Genomic DNA, 8,886 nt, shown 5'->3' with positions numbered 1-8,886 from the left:
AACGCCTTACTGAAGTCCATATAGATCACATCTACTGCTCTGCCCTCATCAATCTTCTTTGTTACTTCCTCAAAAAACTCAATCAAGTTTGTGAGTTCCTCATGCACAAAGCCATGTTGACAATCCCTAATCAGTCCTTGCCTTTCCAAATACATGTACATCCTGTCCCTCAGGATTCCCTCCAACTACTTGCCCACTACCAATGTCAGGCTCACTGGTCTATAGTTCCCTGGCTTATCCTTACCACCCTTCTTAAACAGTGGCACCACGTTAGCCAACCTCCAGTCTTCCGGCACCCCACCTGTGACTATCGATGATACAAATATCTCAGCAAGAGGCCCAGCAATCACTTCTCTCGCTTCCCACAGAGTTCTAGGGTAAACCTGATCAGGTCCTGGGGATTTATTCATCTTTATGCATTTTAAGACATCCAGCACTTCCTCCTCTGTAATCTGGAAGGCGTCGCTATCAATTTCGCTACTTTGTATATCTTTCATATCCCTTTTCCACAGTAAATACTGATGCAAAATACTCGTTTAGTATCTCCCCCATTTTCTGCAGCTCCACACAAAGGCTACCTTGCTGATCTTTTGAGGGGCCCTATTCTCTCCCTAGTTACCCTTTTGTCCTTAATGTATTTGTAAAAACCCTTTGGATTCTCCTTAACTCGATTTGCCAAAGCCATTTCATGTACCCTTTTTGCCCTCCTGATTTTCATCTGAAGTATACTCCTGCTGCCTTTATACTCTTCTAAGGATTCACTCGATCTATCATGTCTGTACCTTACATATGCTTCCTTCTTTTTCTTAACCAAACCCTCAATTTCTTTAGTGATCCAGCATTTCCTATTCCTACCAGCCTTTCCTTTCACCCTAAGAGGAATATACTTTCTCTGGATTCTCGTTATCTCATCTCTGAAGGCTTATCCCATTTTCCAGTCGTCCCTTTACCTGCGAACATCTGCCCCAATCAGCTTTTGAAAGTTCTTGTCTCATACCATCAAAATTGGCCTTTTTCCATTAGTTTTTTTTATTCCCGATTGACTGATTTAAATCCAACTTTACCCGTTGCCATGATGAAATTTGAACTCGTGTCACGAGAAGGAATTTGTCCAGTCTGCTGCAATGCAATATCGAAGTCACAATTTTATCATAAGCCTTTCGCAGGACTTAGGGTTTGCTGCATGCATGGAAATAACAATGATGAAGCAAAACATGCTGGACACATCATACCAGCTCTGCTTCATTTGTAACAGTGGAGTCTAATCCAATCAAATGCTCCTCATTAAAGGATTTCACAGGAATTTATTCATAAGCAAGTGGCATGTAGATTGTTGTCAAGATTTGTTTTTAAAGGATTTACATTTGTCAATATATTCCAATGATCATTAAGAATTGTGCCTACGGGCACCCATATGCTAACAATAATGTTCTATAAACCTTTTTGCTGTTAGGATATACAGGGATTTTCTATATCTCTGAACAAATGGCTGCTTGACCCAATATTAGATTATCCTTTTAAATAGTGCTTTGTGAATTTTGGTTAACTTTGTAAGTATGCTTTATGTTTATTCCTTTTAATATAACAGTAACTCTGTTAAAGTCAATTTGCTGTATTTAGGTGTTACTTAAAGGCATGTGTTAGATTAGATTACATTACAGTGTGGAAACAGGCCCTTCGGCCCAACAAGTCCACACCGACCCGCCGAAGCGAAACCCACCCATACCCCTACATTTACCCCTTAGCTAACACTACGGGCAATTTAGCATGGCCAATTCACCTGACCCTGCACATCTTTTGTGACTGTGGGAGGAAACCGGAGCACCCGGAGGAAACCCACGCAGACACGGGGAGAACGTGCAAACTCCACACAGTCAGTCGCCTGAGGCGGGAATTGAACCCGGGTCTCAGGCGCTGTGAGGCAGCAGTGCTAACCACTGTGCCACCGTGCCGCCCACTATTGTGAAACACTAGTGGCACTAAAATGTGTAGGTTTAATCAAATTAGTTCAAAATCTGAACTTAGACACTGGTGTACATTATGCAATACTTTGTGCAGATACTGAAAACTGAAATCTGAATGTGCAACCAACCGATATCATAGAATACTGAAAGTGTGGAAGCAAGTCATTCAGTTCATTAAGTTTACACCGATCCTCTGAAGAGCAACCCACCCAGACTCACTCTCCTAGCTTATCCCTGTAACCCTGCACTTCACATGGCTACTCCACCTAGCCAGCATATATTTCGACACTGTGGGCAATTTAGCATGGCCAATCCACTAAACCTACATATCTTTGAACTGTGGGAGGAAACCCATACAGGCACAAAGAGCATGTGCAAACTCCACAGGTTAAGTTGCCTGAGGGTGGAATCGAACCCGTGTCCCTGGTGCTGTAAGGCAGGAGGCCAACGAGCCACTGTGCGACCCAAATCAAATTTGCCTGAAATTAAATATGTGAGATGATTTTCAGTTGGTTCTTTCTGTGCACACCATTCAACAAACTCAAAAATCAGACAAATCTTTCAAGTTTATTAACTTACCCTTATATGCAATGTTCAGGTTCAGTAGAGAATGATTATTTATTGAGGGTGAAACTTGAGTTCATAATTTAGGCTGATGCTTCAAGTACAGAATTTAAGGATGAGGTGTAAATTCAAGGATATATCTTTTCTCTGAAATGAATGCAAAATATTACTTAACACTATTCAAAGAGAAACAGAGATATGCTGATTAGTGTCCTGTGCAAGAATTATCCATTTATTAACATTCATTGTACAAATGATCCATTAATTACTTAATTGTTATTTGGGGAATCTTCCTGTCATTTTTCCTACATTACAACAATGCTTACATTTCAAAAGTACCTCAGTGGCTTAGATCAAACATACATTCATATTAAAACATAATCAGCTCTATTTTCAATGTGGTTGGACAGACCTAAAACTGCCTTGGGGTTCATTACCCTTAAATAAACCACCCAATTTGCATTGCCACAATGGAACTGAAAATTACACAGTTTCAATAACAAGTCAAGAGTATTCTACGCAAAGCGACACAAAATATACCAGAGGAAGTAATAGCAATGTAATCTGCACATCAAATCAAAGGGCCAACTGGACTCCTCCTGTTCCAATTTTCATGAAATATTCCTCTATTCCTATTATTCCACTCAGTTTTCTTAACTCAAAATGTTGGTCTCCTCATAGAACCTAACTCACATGTTGCAGTTGTTTGAAATGACCAGTTTCTAAAAGATGTGCCTCAGTGCTGGGTAAGGTCACATTACACGAGTGTTACTGGACTAGTAACTCAGACACCCTGTCTCCCAGTGAGAAAATTCAGTAAAAGCTCAAAATATTTGGAAATGAACAAATGAGTCATAATGGAGCTCCATCTTGAGTTTTACAAAACAAAGGAAGATGTAAATGCATTGGAGGTATTCAGAAGTCTTTTACTAGAATGGTACATGGAATAAGCGGATGATTTTATGAAGAAAACTTGAACAGTCTGGGCTTGCTTTCACTTGAGTGCAAAAGAACATAAAGTTTATAAGATTATGAATGGTCTTGTGAAAAGTGAAGATGAGTCCAGAACCAGAGGCATTATTTTAACGTTAGGAGTCACCCTTTTAGGATAGAGATGAGGGGACTTTTTTTTTCTCTCTCAGATAGTTGTCTGACTCTGTCTCAGAAGGCAGTGGAGGTGAGATCACTGAATATTTTTAAGACAGATAGTGTCTTGTTGGTCAAGGGATTCAAACTCTATCAGCACTTGATAGGTTGAAGGGCTAATTCTGCTATTTAAAAATGGGAAGGCTGATAGAAATGACCATATGAAGGTAAATCAGAATCTGGATTTTGTATAAACATGTTGAATTTGTACAAGATGTTGGTGGGACCAGAGGTGAAAAATTCCATCTAGTTACTGGCATTATGCTAGCGGAAGTTCATCAGAAAAATATGAAAAATGAGAGGTTACATTATGAAGATTAGAATATCGTAGCTTTTTAGTATTTCACTGGAGAAAAGAAAATTAAAATGTGCTCAAACTTATGTAGGATTCAGAAAGTAAATACCAAAATATTGCTTCCAATGGTTAGTTGTCTTCCGAAGAGTAAGAAAAGAAGTTAGAAGGATTTTTTTTTAAATGGATTTCTCCACCATCAGTACTCAATTCAAACATAATTATAAAGTAGTGGGATAAGTATTTGAAAGGGATACAAGCAAAGGGAAGAGACATTGAAGTAAAGTAAATAGTCCCTAATGTTCACATTGATGCACACGTAATGAGACAACTAGTCTCCTGTAATTTCCTTGACTTTTTAATTGATTTATATGTATAGATCCACACCACCTATAGCATTTCCCATGGGAATTCAAGGTTTACATATCTTGAAATGGGTGAAACAAATGGATAACTTCATCTCTTGAACATCTCTCCACAAAATGTTAAGCAAGTTGAAGGGATTCTGCAATATCACAGAGCTGCATTACATGCATAGACATTCACATTGATACCAGACCTTTATTACAAAAGACACAGTAAAGTCATGGTTAGAATCTGGAATCAACTCCTCTGAGGAATTGAATTCAAAACCCATCAAATGAAATTGATTTCAGTTTATCTGATTACTTGTGGATTGGCTTTGAAAAAGGGAAAGAAAATCTATCAAATTGTCATTAAAAACTGAAGGATACATCTGAAGTTTAGGCAGCATTTTAGTTTACCTGACGTGGTTGGCTTGTTCCACTCCACATGTTGAGTAATGAAACATTTCCACAGGGCTTCCAGCACTGCATCCAGCACTTCTCGATCCAATGGGTACTGATTTGATACATATTTAACATCCCAGTCCCTTGCCTCAGCAACATGTCTCAGCCCCAGCCGTGGATGAACACCAGTGTGACATCATTCCGTATTACACATCTGTAATTTTGTGACCATTTAAGTAGTGTTTGCCAATTCTGTACAAAGTTGGGAATGACTTTTACAGTGTGAGCTCAGTCCAATTGGGAACTGGATCAGGCAAAGCTAGATGTCATGGAGAACCCGAACACCCAGCAGACAGAAAAGACTTTTATCTCAATTTCTGGGCTGAAATTAAACCCAGAAATTAAAAGCATGTGTTTAACCAATTGCCTCATTCTATCATTCCCTGCTTCCTGCCTCATTAATAATGAAGTATAGATAAACAGTTGTGACAATAGAATAAGTCGAACAAGAAATATTATAATCGCTTTGGGATTTGTGTTTAACTTCTGAGGTTTGATTTTTTGGTCTATTCTTCAAAAGATGTAAATTTAGGGCTGAAAATATTCTACTTATACATAAAATTAAGAAAATAGTTCAGAAAATGCAGCTGGAGAGAAATGATAAGTAGTTCACATGCTAACATCCTTGCAGTGAGAGAGAAAAATAAAGCCTTAATGAGTCTGATATGTTTACATAACTGATTAAAGCAGAATATCTCAGCTTTACTTAGGTGAGATGCAGTGTATAGTCCTCCCTCAATAAAACTATCTGATGTGTTGCTGCTTCATTGAATGGGTTATCTGTGGGTTCTTCCCATGTGTAAATTACCTGTCAGGTGTACCTACCATGACACTTTATTTGCTACATTTAATCATGTGGCTGTTACTGACAAGAACAGTGTTGAAGGGACCTTCCCTAATTGCTATTGAAAAGATGGTGGTGACCTGCTTTCTTGAACTCCTGCAGTTCATGTGGTTTAGCTACAGTGCTGTTAGGGATGGAGTTCCAACATTTGACACGGCAACTGATGAAGTAATAATGGAATGCATTGAACTGAATGCATTTCTAAAGTAAAGGTAAAGATGGCATAGTCCCAGAGGAACGAAGGGGTGCTCTCTCATTAGAGACAGATGACTGGTCGTGAGTTTAACCTGAGGGTCACCACATCTCAGGCAAAGGGCGAAGTTGAAAAGGCATAACCTTCTTGGTGATCTCAGCCGGTGTGGGATTTGAATCTGTGCTGTTGCCTTACTTGTGAAGCCATGGTGCATCTTTTGGGCACACTGAACTGCCAGAGCAAAGAAATCAGAAAGATTTATTCGACCAATCTAACCGATTTGTTTCACTGTGATTATGCTTCCTGATTAATAGTTTTGAAAAGTGATATGATTTGTAAGTGCTCCTATCTTATACATTACTGCTAAACAGCAACAGTTGATTTTACAGGTATTAATTTTATCCAATCAGATGCAAGTTTTTTTTTAAGATTAGATTACTGACAGTGTGGAAACAGGCCTTTCGGCCCAACAAGCCCACACCGACCCTCTGAAAAGCAACCTACCCAGACTCATTCCCCTACACCTAACACTATGGCAATTTAGCATGGCCAATTCACCTAACCTGCACATCTTTGGACTGTGGGAGGAAACCGGAGCACCCAGAGGAAACCCATGCAGACACGGGGAGAATGTGCAAGCTCCACACAGACAGTTGCCTGAGGCGGGAATTGAACCCGGGTCTCTAGTGCTGTGAGGCAGCTGTGCTAACCACTGTGCCATCGTGCCACCCACAACTAATTGTCCTTTAAATCTGTGAGTTTGAAGTATGCCAGAGACAGGAGGGTTCAATGGCACATGGTAATGTCCTCACCTCTGAGCCTGAAAACCTGGGTTTACATTTCACCTGATTTGTGTCACAACATGTTTGAACAGATTTTCATGACAAAAATAAAAATGACATTGTCAGCAGTGGTTGAGAAAGCACAAAGGATACATTCCTTTGTATTTCCTTTCTATTTACGGCTTGGAAAGTAAAAGCAGGAGCATACAACACGGAAGAATGTGCATTCCTATTAGAAGATACAGAACAGATTTATGAGGGTGTTGCAAGGACAGAGAATTTGGTTATGAAAAATATTCGGTAAGCTGAGGTTGTTTACTTTGTAAAATAGGAGTTGAGGGGTGATTTAATGGAGGGGCTCAAAACTATGAGGGGCTTTGATGGAATGGATAACAATGAGCTATCTCCTCAAGCAGAAAGGTTACTTAAGCTGGGGTTGTCATGCTTGAAGCAAAGAAAATTGAGTGGAGATTTAACAGGACACACAAGAATGAAACAGATTTGAATAAGGTAAACAAGGGAAAATTGTTCTCATTAGCTGACAGTACAAGGAATAGGCGAAATGAATTTCAAGTTTGGGGCAAGGAACGTAAGGGAAATGTGAGAATGAACATTTTTAGTGGCAAGTAGTAACTCGCTGACATTAAAGATAGTGGAAACTACGATAACCACTTCTAAACACAATTGGACGAATGTTTGAAGGATGCAAACTTTACAGATGAATGGGATCAACTAGGTTGGTACATGGAGATGTGGAACAAGCTTGATCAACCGAAAAGGCTTCATCCTATGCCAACATGACACTATAACAGTAAGGATGATCAATGAACAGGAAGTACATTCAAAGTAATTGGCAGAGGAAGAATAAGGGAATTATCAGCAATTATTTCATCCAGAAAGCATTGTGAGTTGGAACTCATTGCCTGAAGTGATAGAAGTAGAAAAGTCATTGTCTTTGAAAAAAATGTTTTTGATATTGACTTGAAGTGCCTTTGTCCACAGGGTGACAGACAAAGAATGGGAATGTTGGGTTTGTCTTTCTGGCTGTTTTTCAGCGAGCAGTCATGATGAGCTGAATGGCCTTTTATATGCTTTAAACATACTATTTTTACATGTTTTCACTATTTGAGTGGTATATGTCCATTCTCTAGTGTAAGTAGCCTATTTAGTCATTAATACTCCAATCTAGCAGTGGTGAATGTGCAAGTGATTCTGAGGGATTGAGTCACATTGCTTCTTCTGGAAAATCTCTTCTGTCACTTCTAAAGAAAATCAAAATGCTAAACAAAATGATGTTTTTATCACAAACTTTAACATAATTAACTGAAACTGACATTTCACATGTTCTTCAGCATAAAAAGAATAAATAGTGGAATTACGGTAATTTGTCCAATAATCAAAAGTCTGAAGTTCATACTCCAACACAGCAACTGGTGGAACTTAAAGTCAACTAAATTTAATTAATAAATTTGGAACATGAAGCTAGTCTTGGTAGTGGTGACCATCGCTGAGTGTTGGAAAAACTGATCTGGATCACTAATGTCCTTTAGGGAAGGAAATCAGGCATCCTAACCCAGTCTGGCCTACATGTGACTCCAGATTCATAATAAAGTGGTTAACTCTCAATTGCCCCTTAAGTGACATGACAAGGTAATTACAAAAGAGCAATTAAAGAAGACTAACAAAAGCTGCTCATTCCAATGTCAGTCATATCCCCTGAAAGCATAAAGAATAATTACACTAATAGCTAATGCACCATGTTTTACTTTCTTGTCTCATCAGTTTGCAAAGGTAGCAAATCTCAGGAATTTTAAGTCATAATTAAAATCCCACCTCAGATTCTCAGCATTAGAGTTAGGACAGGATAAACTGAGAAAAGCAAATCCATATCTTCAGTGGAAAGAAATCTTGAATAGCTGCAATATGAAAATAAATGTTCAAGAAAAGCTGAGTTAAATCATATTTTCCAGCTTTGTCACACAGAGCCACCTCTAGCCCGAGCACACAAGTGAAACATAGCATAGCAACAAAGAGGTAATTGTTTCAATTTGGCAACCATTCCTTTAATTGACTTGGATATTGATAGATTGGGTGAAACTAATTGGGTTATAGGGTTGTGTACAACATTAGATGGAGGAAATCCAAAATCCTGGCTAACGTTCTGAGGACGTCAGTTTGAATCCCACAGTCATAGATGGTCAAATTGGAAATTAATTTTAAAAAACTTGAAACACAAAGCTACTCTAATTTTTTTTTATTCATTTGTGGGACTTGTGCATCACCGGCTGGCCA

The 8,886-nt window shown here is 38.8% G+C and overlaps 1 long non-coding RNA gene across 2 annotated transcripts in view; it reads right to left on the bottom strand.

Moving 5' to 3' along the window:
* Window positions 1-8,563, bottom strand: part of LOC122558667 — a 25,927-nt gene extending 17,364 nt beyond the window's left edge. Inside the window, exons 1-3 of one of the 2 annotated variants that reach the window (XR_006314217.1) lie at window positions 8,428-8,563; window positions 2,544-2,675; window positions 2,357-2,443 (exon numbers count right to left, since the gene is read on the bottom strand). This is a non-coding gene — a long non-coding RNA (uncharacterized LOC122558667). Of the gene's footprint in view, window positions 1-2,356; window positions 2,444-2,543; window positions 2,676-8,427 lie in introns of those variants that run through there. The other variant, XR_006314216.1, reaches the window with a different exon arrangement.
* Between the last annotated feature and the right edge of the window lie 323 nt (window positions 8,564-8,886).

The sequence above is a fragment of the Chiloscyllium plagiosum genome, chromosome 17 (assembly GCF_004010195.1).
Source record: "Chiloscyllium plagiosum isolate BGI_BamShark_2017 chromosome 17, ASM401019v2, whole genome shotgun sequence".
In the NCBI taxonomy this organism is placed as follows: Eukaryota; Metazoa; Chordata; class Chondrichthyes; order Orectolobiformes; family Hemiscylliidae; genus Chiloscyllium; species Chiloscyllium plagiosum.
Note: the sequence above shows the minus strand (reverse complement) of the source record. Positions and strands in the feature narration are given on the sequence as shown.